Raw genomic sequence first — 12979 nt, 5'->3', positions numbered from 1 at the left:
GCTTCACTCAGTCTACCAATTCAAATGTTAATCTTATCCAGAAACACCCTCACAAACATACACAGAATAATGTTTGGCCAAATGTCTGGGCACCCTGCGGCCCAGTCACCTTCTCTGATAGCTATAAGCTGCTCTCTCTGGGTTCTCCCTCCTCTTTCCCATTCAAGTCTAGAATGTTACTGCACTGTACCTTGTTTTCCTTAACCCACGCTGTTGTAAATAGTCCCTCAAGTAACCACTCCTCAATTATCCTATTTGAGTATACCACCTGTTTCCTGCTGGGTCCCTGACTGATACTCTTATTTTTAAACATTATCAGCTATAGTTAAAATTCCTAACATACAATAAATAATACGAGCTTATTGGTAAAGAGCCTTTTCAAATACAATGCAATCCTAGGCCAGCTGAATTATTCAGAAAGTCTTTGATGCACAGTCTCTCTCCCCGGCCTTCCAGTCTGAATTTCCAAGTGAAACCAAGGGCAGAGAGGCCAAAGGAAACCTCAAATGCTAACATCTCAACAGCACTTACTGTCCATGGTATCTGGCCAGGATCTCTGAACTGCAGTCTGGCCTCATCATCTCCTCCGGGACACAGCTGGCCACTAACAGGCAGTCCAACACACCACTTAAAATTCAAAGTGTGAAACACAGAATAATGAAGCCATCTGGTCCATATTATGTTGTCCAACAATTATAAGTAATGTGAGCTATAAATACAACAAGCAAAAGGAAGCAAACAAGAGACCATTAATCAATACAGACAATTTGCACAAGATATGATGACTCAAGTGTATTTACACAAACACAGAAAATCCTTTTTCAAGAGAATCTTTACAAATAGTGGACTAAAGCAGGTCTAGACTGAAAAATACGACCTGCCAATGCCCTTCAGTCCTATAACTTCTCTGAAGTAATAAAAATCTGCATGGGAATTTCACACAGAGAACTTTGATTTGACAGTTAATAATTCATAGAGTTATATACGAAAGGCAACAGGACCAGTCCCGGTTCTGAATCCAGAGTAACTTCGCCAGGGTTACATCATAAGGAGACCTTAGTGGAGCAGACTCTAAGAAACCCGTAATACTCGTCATCAGTCCCACTCACAAAATCTGTGGGAGCCTGAGTGGGAAAATAAACAACTACTCTGGATCTTTACAGCCAACAGTCTCCTCATCTCTCTGACTATCCCATAGTCACTTCAAACACAATATATCTAAAATTGAACAAATGCTCCTCCTTTCCCAATCTGGACCTTCTCTTATATCCTAGGCTTCTAACATGAGCAACTGAATGGATAATGATGCAATCTGCTAAGAGAGGAAACACATTTAAACCACACAGTTGATTTCTCAGAAGAAGAGGGAGTGTGGTAGAATGGATTATTTGTTCTCAATTCTTCCTTTCTTCCCCTGCTTTACCAGGATTTACTGTGGGCAGAGAATAAATCCCAACCCTCACTGATTTGGTTTGGCTTGGCCTCTTTTGCACTTCCGCCATTGGCCATGAGAATAACATGCCCTGAGTAGCCACTGGTGATATATGGAGCAGACAAGAAACCGACCTGCAGCCAGAAGCCACGTGCTGCAGAGCCACAACCACTTGCAGACCCACGAGTGAGAAATAAATGCTTGCTTATGTAAGCCATTGAGATTTGGGGGGTTAGCTGTTATGTAGCATTATCACAGCAGAAACCTGACTAATACAGGTTTCTTCTCTGCTCTGGGAAGAAAACAATCATAAATGTATACCACAGTCTATCCTTGGTAGTTCAGTGTGCACATGCATGCACACACACACACATTCACACACACACACACACCCCTTTATTCCTGTGCACACATTTTTTAAATGCTACCACCTAACATAATACAGCTACTCCACATACAACCAAAAAAGAACTGACCCCTTTGCATTAGGAGACAACTCAAAATCACAGCCAGTCTCCCCATCCAGCTCTCAAGTCAAGTATCTCTTGGTGATGTCCATGACTCAGGTAGGATGAGATGTGGCATCTCATGGTCTTGCAATTTGTGGGCTGAATGATATCCGATATACAATGTGAGGAGGGAGGGACCAAAAATATTCAATAAACTTCTCAAGCATGGACATGATCCTACTGGACCACCTTCTGTAAACGTCCACTTGTTGATTCACTTCCCTAGCAGTGGAGAGAGGTCTTTGATCAACTCAGTTTGTTCCCATAGGGTTTCTTTCACCCAGTGTCTTCAAAGAACCCACTTGAAAGAGGCAGTGGGAGGATTCCCCTGCTGAGCATGGTACCATCCTAGCAGCCCGCTTCATAAGGGAGCATGACTGGCAGATTCTTTTTTTTTTTTTTTTTTTTAGAATTGTATACTTTTTTTTTTTTTTTGTGAGGAAGATCAGCCCTGAACTAACATACATGCCAATCCTCCTCTTTTTGCTGAGGAAGACTGGCCCTGGGCTAACATCTGTGCCCATCTTCCTCCACTTTATATAGCATGTCACCACAGCATGGCCTGACAAGTGGTGCATCAGTGCGCGTCTGGGATCTGAACCCAGGCCACCAGCAATGGAGCACGCACACTTAACCGCTATGCCATGGGGCCAGCCCCAGACAGATTCTTGATATATCAGATTATTGGCTTTCTTAATGGAGCCAGACACCAGTCTCGTTCTGTACTTTCGAATGGATCATCTAGAACCAAAGCTTAGCTCTCTCTTGAAGCACCTCAAGAAAGGCAGAAAGGTAGCCCACCCTGGGAAACATCCAGACATTTTACAGGTACGTGCACAGTTCCAGGAGAAAACAAACCATAGTCTGATCAAGTTTTGCTGTCCTTTATTATAGAAAAATAGAGGGCTCTGCCATTCACAACTCAATCAGTTCCACATTCTATGGTCTGTTGCTTGCAAAATCCCTCTTCTAGGTACAAATTTCTGACTTAGTTTAGGTTCTTTTGATTGCAAGCAAACAGAAACCAATGCAATTGGAAATAAGCACAAAGTGAGGGTGTGAGCTGTGGGAGAATTCATTGGAAGGACACCGAGGAAGCTTAAACACTCAAAGAGAAGCTGAGCAACCAACCTGTGGAAGGCAGAAACCAGGGCCTCGTAAATGAACCTTTTGTCCAGGCCTGTATGATCAGCAAGGTCACAGGGTGTGCCCATCCTAAACGTGTCTCCTTGCAAGGACCAGCCACGTTTTTGGGCTAATGAAAATGTTCTAAAAAAATATTCTAAAATGGATGGTGGTGATGGTTGCACAACATTGTGAATATACTAAAAGCCAATGAATGCTTCTTTCAGTGGGTAAATCGGAAGTGGAAATGTAAGTGGTATGCAAATTATATCTCAATAACGCTATTATATATATATATGTGTATACTTTTTTTTTAAGTCAGGAAGTCAAAGAGAAAAAAAAACAAAGATTAAGAAGAGGTAATCCTTGGGCCGGTCCTGTGGCTTACCGGTTAGGTGCGCAGGCTCTGCTGCTGGCGACCCGGGTTCGGATCCCGGGCGCGCACCGACACACGGGTTCTCCCGCCATGCTGAGGCCGCGTCCCACATACGCAACTAGAAGGATGTGCAGCTATGACATACAACTATCTACTGGGGCTTTGGGGGAAAAATAAATAAATAAAATTATAAAAAAAAAAAAAAAAAAAAAGAAGAGATAATCCAGGGGTCGGCCCAGTGGCATAGTGGTTGAGGTCACGCGCTCTGCCTCAGCAGCCTGGAGTTTGCGTGTTTGGATACCAGGCACAGACCTACACACCGCTTATCAAGCCACGCTGTGGGAGCATCCCACATACAAAAAATGGAGGAAGATTGGCACAGATGTTAGCTCAGGGACAATCTTCCTCAAGCAAAAAGAGGAAGATTGGCAACAGATGGTAGTTCAGGGCCAATCTTCCTCACAAAAAAAAAAAAGAGGCAATACATAAAGGTGGAAATCAGAATGGCTAACATCGTCAGCAATCAGAGAAACGTCAAAACAACGAGATACCACTTTGCACCCATCAGACGGGCAAAAATTAGAAAGGTGGATAATACTTGGTGCATATGAGGGGAACTGGCACCCTCCTGACCCGCTGATGGAAATGTGGACAGGCTGTTATGGCCACTTTTCAGAAAAGCAACCTGGCTGGTCTTGACTCAAGTAAGTGTGCCTATTTCCTATGGCCCAGTAATTCCATTCCTGGATATGTGTATTCCAGAGAAACTCATGTATAGCTCCATTAGGGAGCTGTTCTTTGCAGCATTGTTTGTGGTAGCAGGAAGGTGGATGCTACTCAAGAAATACATCAGTAAATGTAATGGCTGCTGACTAAGGAATACGGCATAGCAGCCCAAAGCAATGAACTAAATGTACATAGAGCAGTGGGGACAGACTTCAAAAACATGGCGGTGAATGATAACAGTAAAAAAATAGAATAAGAATTGTAGCACAATGCCATTTATATAAAGACACAAACACGTGCACAAAACAACACTGTCAACGTTTCAGGGATATATACCTTTTCAAGAACATGGTGGTACCAATATTACCTCAGTAAAAAATTAATTAAAAAAATAGAATAAATAATAATAACAAATTTAAAAAGAACATGGTGGGAGGGGAATACAAAAAAAAATCAGGGGCCTTGGACTGACCACGAAGGATAGAGAGCCATGAATGGAGATGTATGATGAACTAAGCTCTCTGTGTCAGAGATTTTTTTAAATTAAATAAATCACATAAGTTAAATGTTTTACTGACTCGTCTGGATGACTCTTAAAAATAAAAGAAATTAGAAAAAGAAAAAATAAACTCCCTCATGTTCACCACCACCCAAAGATAACCATTGTTAATACTCCCAATGTTTTCTCAATGAATTGCTTTTTAAAGTTATTTCATATAGCAATTTTACATATAAATGATTTATACTTTTACTACTTTTCAGATAGCTATATTACATGTAAGTGATTTATCATTTTACCACTTCGTCTTTGATTATTATCCTAAAATAAGATTTCCTTAGGTTAAATAAGATATGGCAGAGGGCTTAAAAAGTTTTCAGCAGCCAGATTTGCTCCCTTCCGTAATAAAGTCACTTCCAGGTGTGTCTCTTGGGGGAAAAAAAAGTGTCTTATAAAAAAAAAAGACATTTTCAGTTATGTGAAGAGTGTATGCCACTGTATTTACCGTATTTACCCCCTTCACTGTTTTCTTTGCACATCAAATGATTTATAGCTAAAGAAAACCTCAGGTGTGGACAATCAATAAATTATCTTGATTGGGTTGCCAGTCTGTAGGCACTCTGCATTTTCTCACAGCTGCGGATCCCACCAACGGCAGTTCCAACTTCATAATAAACCTTGTTTCTAGGTTTCAAATTCTAAGTGGTTTAGCCCCTCAAGTGCTATCATGGTTGCCTTCCTGAGTTTCTGAGTGGCATAAGAGTGAAGTTGCAATCGAGAAATCAAAAAAAAACGAGACAAATCAAAATAAAAATACCTCGAGAGTTTACCTAACTTGTGCTGTATTTCCACGTGGTATTCTAGGTTATGTGTTATTTTTCCTTTGATGATCTTTCTGAATTCTTCTTTCTGCCTCAGTTGAACTGTTTAAACTGAGCTGTTTCTATAGGACCAGAGAGCTATCAAGAGCAAATAACTGCCATTCCAAAACTAGCCAATCCATATTGTACAGCTCCAGATTAAACACAGAGAAAATGGACACAGAAAAATTCCACCACACCCTGATCGGAAGGATGCTGTGATATTGGAGGCTGCTACTATCTAATTCAGTTCAGCAGTTTTCCAGGGCAGCCACCTTGACCAGGCAATTTGCCCATGTTTGGGCCCGGCGTATTCTGTCTGAGAATTCAGCCTCATTTCTCTTAAATAAAAAGGTATCGCTTCTCCATGAAGGGGGCTTTGGCTCTTTTTTGTGAATCCCAGCTTTGCAAGATACACACCATAATTTAAGGTTAGTCTTGCCCTCATATTCCTCTAAACAATAAAGACAGAAGTAACATTATATACACACTTTCACTAAGGATGTATTCTGGACCCAAAGCTTCCTGTTTCTGTGCCACCCACCACAGAGTCTGGCATACCACAGACCACTGCAATGGAGCACTTGAAACATAACTAGTCTCAATTGATGTGCTGTAGAGATCAACAGACCCGAACTATATGCAAAATTTAAAACAAACATCCAATAAACATCAAATCTCACTTCTATATTAAGAAAGCCATCATTTATGTAGCCACTTGAAGGATTTTCTGCTCCACAGTTATGGTTTGCCTTTGTTAACTGACATTTTAAAACAACTTTGATCCACTCATTAGCATTAGGGGCTTCCCGCCTGCTACAGGCTTCCTAGGTTGCCATTATTTTGTTTTAGATTAGAAAATACTTACACTAATATACAATTACTTATTATCAAGCCAGAAATAGCCAGGATTTAGGAAAGCCATGGAGAGGGATTCTAGTGCAATTTACAAATATAATAAATTCCCAACTGCATTTCCCATTGTTGTTATTAAAGAATCCCTTCGTAAAATATGTCACAATTCCACAAATCTACCTAACTCTATCCCAGGTTGGAGGAAATCATTCTTGTGCATGTCCACTTGTGTGTGCAGCTTCTCTCAGTAACGTAGAAAGCCTCACATACACGTCATCACCTCCTCACTAAGATGCCATGACATTATTCTATCCCTCCATTGAGGGATAGAGTGGCTCACACTCTCAAAAGACTCAGATGTCACTCGTGTGAATCTCTTCCTATCTGCGCCTAACATCAGACTGAGTTCTCTGAACACAGGGCTCAAAATCTACTGTCTAGCACCTACTGGGAAATTTGAGTCAAAAAAATGTTTGATGAATTGAATTATCCATGTGTCACAACATTTCTTTCTTAAGAAGTTCCATTTTCTTTAGTCCTAATGATTAGCAGGGCCAAATTTGCTGATCAATAGTAACTTCCATCTGAAGCTTGCCAGATGGTCTGGCTATTGTCTAAACTATACCCAAATCAAGGACGAAATGTCAAAGTACAACACTGGCAATTAGTGGATTCTGCTGTCAACGTTTATTCTCCTTTGAATGCAGAAAATACTCATTACTTGCAAATGTTCTTAAGGGGAATTTGAAGGAACCTGCCAAGTAAATTTCCCCTACAGTGGTCCTGAGTAGAGTAGTAAATGCTAGAATAGCAAACCCAACTAACTCGTGTCTTTCCTCTCTTTAAGAATGCTATTCGGCATCTGGAGAGTTCTGAGGAAGACAGAAGCAAGCACTTTCTCAAAAACCAGAGGCAGAAGTAGGACTGGGGCTGGGAAGCCTCCAGAAGAAACCAGCAAGATGATAGATTACCAAACCCAATAGCAAGCCTCATACATGGCTTTACTGTACTGGTTTCACCCCAAACACAAAAATGTGCATAACCAAACATGAGATGCTTTAAGATTGTAACATATATCCTTGTGCTCTATGATTTATACCCAGGGATTCTGCCATGAGCAAGTGGTGGATCTGCACGTCCCCTTTACACAGAATCTAGAGCTGTGCTGTCCAATACTGTAGCCACTCTCACACGTGGCTGTTGAGCACTTGAATTATGGCTGGTCTGAACTGAGATGTGCTGTAAGTGTAAAATCCGTACCAAATTTCGAATACTTAATATGAGAAAAAAAATCTCATTAATAATTTTTATATTGATTAGATGTTGAGATTATAATGTTTTAGATATATTGTGTTAAAATATATTACTAAAATTAATTTCACCTGTTTCTTTTTATTTTTAATATGCTTACTAGAAAATTTCAAATAATACATGTGGCTCACATTTTATTTTTTGGATAGCGCTGGGGTAGAGAAGGGAAGAGAAAGTGGATCTTGAAGCTCTTCTAAAACCCGGGATGAGAACCCGGGTTTCTCACCACCAAAGTATCTCTGCCTGCTACTGAGAATACCAACAGCACTCACAATGACTCACAATTTTCAGGACGCTCCAAATCTGGGTGGTGTTATTTGAGGAGGTGGGCTCATTATGTCTCAGGAGCATCCTTGGGAAATGGTTGGGTTAGCCAACCATTGGTCTTGCCGGTGTTTGTAATACAAAGATTCATCAACCCAAGTCCTACTTATCCATCAGGATTCAGATCAAGCACTATATTAGGCCCTTCCCCAGCTAGACCACACCCTACAGGTCTTCCATATTCTCTGCCGCATCAGTTCGGGGTTGGGCCCACAGCATGCACACGATATCTGTGAAAAGCTGAACTAAGTATTGACCTTTCCCCTGTACAATTTTCCTCGTTATCTCATAACCATTTTTTCACTAAATAGAGAAATATAATCTCATCTGAAATACGAACGCTGCTCAAACATTATGGTAAAACAATCATCATTGCATGATATGTCTCTGGAAGAACCCAGAATAATTTGATAACATGGCCTCCAGGGAAGGGAATAAGGTGGCTGAGGACAGAGATTAAAGAGACAGTTTTCTGTAACCGTTCAATGTGGAACCTCACGTCATGAATTTTTTTAAAACCTTTTAAAGAGAATATCTTCACTATATAGAATATAGATTTTTAAAACTTAGATTCCATTGAAGACTTGTAAAGAATTTTTCTTGCCTCGCACCTTTTAGATCAGCAGTCAACAAATCGGGCTGTAAAGCACCAGAGAGTAAATGCTTTAGGCTTCGTGGGTCTCTGTAGCAACTACTCAACTCTGCCATTGAAGCAGAAAAGCAGCCACAGACGACATGTAAAGGAATGCATGCAGCTGTGTGCCAATAAAGCTTTATTTACAAAAGTAGGCAGGATTTAGCCTGTGGCCATAGTTTGCCACCCCCCTGCTTTAGGTAGTGCCTCCTTTGAACAATAAAGAACGTGTAATCATGCTCTTGACTTTTTCTTTCTTAAACAGGTTAAAACAAATCTGCCTTCAACTCAAGTTCACAGTTATGCTTAGGAAGAGTGGAACAAAGGAATGATAACGGAGAATAGAAGAAAAACACCTAGGTTATGGGATAAAACCATAGAGTTGTGATATTCTCTCAGAAAAGCAAAGATGTTTCAAAAGGCATGAAAAACTCTCATCCTATCAGAAATCTTCCTGGTATGAATCAATGGTGGCAATAAAGAGGTCACAGTCTGGGCTGAAAATTACTTCTGAGTCTTCATACTTCTCAAGTTTGACATTAAAACAACATATACTTATGCAAATAAATTCAGAAATTGCTACTCCAGAAATGTAGATAATCTAAATTAACTAAATATTGATCTCTTGCCATTAAATTCCTTACAGAAGTGACCATTATAACAAGTAGTCTCATGGTCCTGGCCTGTGGCACATGACGAGGTTTCTCTAATTCACAGAATGCCCTTGAGAGGGTGATTCAGCATGGAAAAGTTTAGTTTCCTGGGACACTCGCCCCACCCCCCAGGTTCTAGGCTTTTATCTCACTCCACGGAATACTCCCAGCATACTAACTGAAAGCATAGTCTCCCTCAGAGAACACAAATCAAAGCAATAGATCTATTTTCAAAACAATTTCTTGTTCAAGAAAAAGATAGGAGGTTTAAAACTTAACATTAAGGCTTAAAAATGAGCTATATAACCAAACAGTGCCAACCGGATCCCCCAGTTTTTCCCTGGTATTCTTCTCAGAGGAAGCAGGTAATAACGCAGAAGCTACAGAGATGGAAAGTGGGCCACACTCAGGAGAGAGAAAACTGAATGGTGTCCATAGAATTTGCCACCATCTTGTAGACATATTCATGGACATGAACCTTAAAGACCAAAGCTGCATGGCAAAAAGCAGCTCAACAAGTTAAATTTGTATTTCCAGGAAGCTATTATGTCCCACATGGAAAGCCTATGTTGAAACAGGGTAGGATGTCCACTAGACCAGCGAAAAACCTTGATGTTTAGCAAAACCCAAAGAAAAATGGAAACTCAGTTATTTTGTTCAAGGGCGGTGTGAGTCACAACAGCATTAACTGTTTTTCAAAATGATTTACCTATTGATTATTTCTGGTAATAGAAGAAGTAGTGATATGGGCAAAATGGCAGGTCATCATTACATTTGGCTTACTAACAAACCTATATTCAAAAGTAAATACAAGCCAAATAATGGTATCACACAATAAAAGGCTACCTCAGGAAGAACTAGAGGCTGGTCGCTTCCACGAAGCTAACTTTCTGGCCAGCACTGACGGTGCCACTCAGATTAATGGCAAGTACAGAGCCTACTTCCTTACCATTGACCCTGAGAAGAATACAGGTGTGACTCCATTTTACAGACTGAAAGAATCCCACATCTCCTCATCCACAAGTAAGACAGAAGAGGTAGAAGGAAGATTCTTATAAGGGTTTGGCAGCCTAGGGTGAGAGCGGTTCACACATGTTGCTGTTACAAGGTCTTGAACTCTTTCTTGCTCCATTCAAGAAGTCCAACCAAACTCCAAAGATACCAGCACAGAAAGGGACCCCACAGGTGGCATCTCACCAACTCTGGATTTCTGGCAATGTTTCTGCATATCTCACCTCATCTTGTACGGCATCTTTGGGTTGCGGAACCTCAGATCTAGAGGAAACAGCGGTGAGTGTCAACGTCTGGCACTGCCCTTAACAGAGCATAGATGTGTGTGTAACTAGTACTTTTAATTTCAACAAAATAGCAAGCCCAAGTAAGAGATATAGCAACAAAAGTGACAATTAGGAATGGAACGAGATGGCTTAAGGAGAAAACAAAAAAGAATGAGTCCCTTCAGCTTAAGCCCAATCCAAATTTCAATCAAGTAAAAATGTAGATTGATACCAAGCAAGTGATGACACCATTGAAACAGTGCCACCACCCACCCAATTGCCCTGCCACTCTGGGAAACCGCACCCCCACTGGGTCTCGTAGCTCTTGGCTCACTCTCTTTGCACTGTGATCACAGGCACACATCTTAAAACACTTATCAGCTTTGTTCAGGAGGCCTTCCCTGGCTCCCCAGTTTGTCATTTGACCCCATTTTACATCTCTCACAAGTCTCTGTGTCTTTATTCTTTGACACTCTATTAGCCCCCGAACATGTCACAGTCATAATTAAATACTTATTTTCTTATAGATTTGTTTAAAGCCTGCCTTCTCCCAAGAGATGGTCAGGTGCAAGGTGCTTCTGTAGGGGAGGAAAAATCATTTTCCCTCTACCCTTCTAGGTTCTTGGCTGAGACTTCCCTGTAATAAAAGGCAAATTAACAGGAGAAAAGCAAACAGAAATTTAATAACATGTACACCTCCTGTATAAATGGGAGAGACCCAGGAAAACTGAGTAATTCCTAGAAATGGCCCAAGCCACCACCTTCAATACCATCTCCAGCTAAAGACAAAAGAAGAAGGGGGGGGGGCGGGGAGTGACCAGGCAAAGCACAGTAAACAAGGGTAAGGTTGTTATGCAGGTTTAAGTCCTGCCTTCTCCATTGATAAGAGTTTCTAGAGATTTGGTCATCCTGTCTTCCTGGTACAGAGAGGGAGACCCCCTTACAAATAGAGATTTCTCTTATAAATGTAAATGTCTCTTACAAAAGGATAACTTCTACTGGGTTTTCAGAGCTTTTCCTGTGTCTACAGTTTCTTAAAAATAATCAGCTAAAATAATCCTTATGGCAAAGAGGCACATTTCGGGGCCAAATTCTGCTCCCCTCTACTTACCTCCACACCTGACACCCTGTGTGGCTCATGCTGGGGGCTCAAGGTACATTTGTTGATGAATGATTTATAATAACTTTCTATGTGTTCATGTCCCACGGCTGCTCCACCATCCTAAGCAGCTATGCTACTACCATTCTGTGATTCCTGGACTCCAAGTTCAAAGGGTGTCTCCAGGGCCGGCCCCGTGGCTTGGTGGTTAAGTGCGCGCGCTCTGATGCTGGTGGTCCGGGTTCGGATCCCGGGCGCACACCGAGGCACCACTTCTCCGTCCATCCTGGGGCCGAGTCCCACATACAGCAACTAGAAGGATGTGCAGCTATGACATACAACTATCTACTGGGGCTTTGGGGGGAAAAATAAATAAATAAAATCTTTAAAAAAAAAAAAAAAAGGGTGTCTCCAAAAGAGAAAAATCTCATGTAGCAACAACAAAGAGGCTGGTTTATTGTTTCTTAAGTGCCCTTCCTTCTGGTCCTACTTACATGCATCATTAGCCTGCAGCAGCGAAAGCACTCTGTTAGATGCGACTTTAGAAATCCTAAGCATTACAATTGGACACTTTCATTTAAGCCAGACTACCCCTTTGTGATGTTGAAATGCCCCCTCTGTGCTTACGTCACTCTCTCCAAGAGGCCTATTCCAGCTTTCAACCTACCTTGTGGGTTTTTCATTCAGAGCCTCTGTGATCTGCAAGCTGTAATTTTCACAAGTGGAGCCCTAAAGCTCTTTAATATTTTTGTTTAACAGAATTATTCGTTTCATTTGTGCCTGCGTTTGGTAGATGAATTTTCTGTAGCATCTTACAAAATAATGCTGTAACACCTTACAGCGTTAAAAGAAAAAAGTGAAAAGGCCAAAAACAACCACAAAAAAATTACCTGGGCAGTTAAAATATTTGAATTAGTATCAGAAAGCTCAAATGTAAGCAACAACTAAGTCATCTCAAGCACATCGACAGGAAGAATCAGGAAGCATACTGGACTGGGGAGGTGTGAGAGGTGCGGGGCTGCACCCCGTCTTTATTTTAAAATTTGATATTTTGTTCATTGTGAATTTTTTAATTAATTCTTTAAAATATTGCATTAAAATATTATTGATGCTTCCTCAAAAAGTTAAATAGAATTACCATATGACCCAGCAATTCCACTCCTAGGTATATACCCAAAAGAATTAAAAACAGGCATTCAAACAAATATTTGCAGATGAATGTACATAGCAGCATAATTCATAATAGCCGAAAGGTAGGAACAACCCAAATGTCCATCAACTGATGAGCAGATAAACAAA

Source organism: Ceratotherium simum, chromosome X (assembly GCF_057802395.1).
Source record: "Ceratotherium simum simum isolate JZ-2026a chromosome X, ASM5780239v1, whole genome shotgun sequence".
NCBI lineage: Eukaryota > Metazoa > Chordata > Mammalia > Perissodactyla > Rhinocerotidae > Ceratotherium > Ceratotherium simum.
This window is presented reverse-complemented; position numbering follows the sequence as displayed.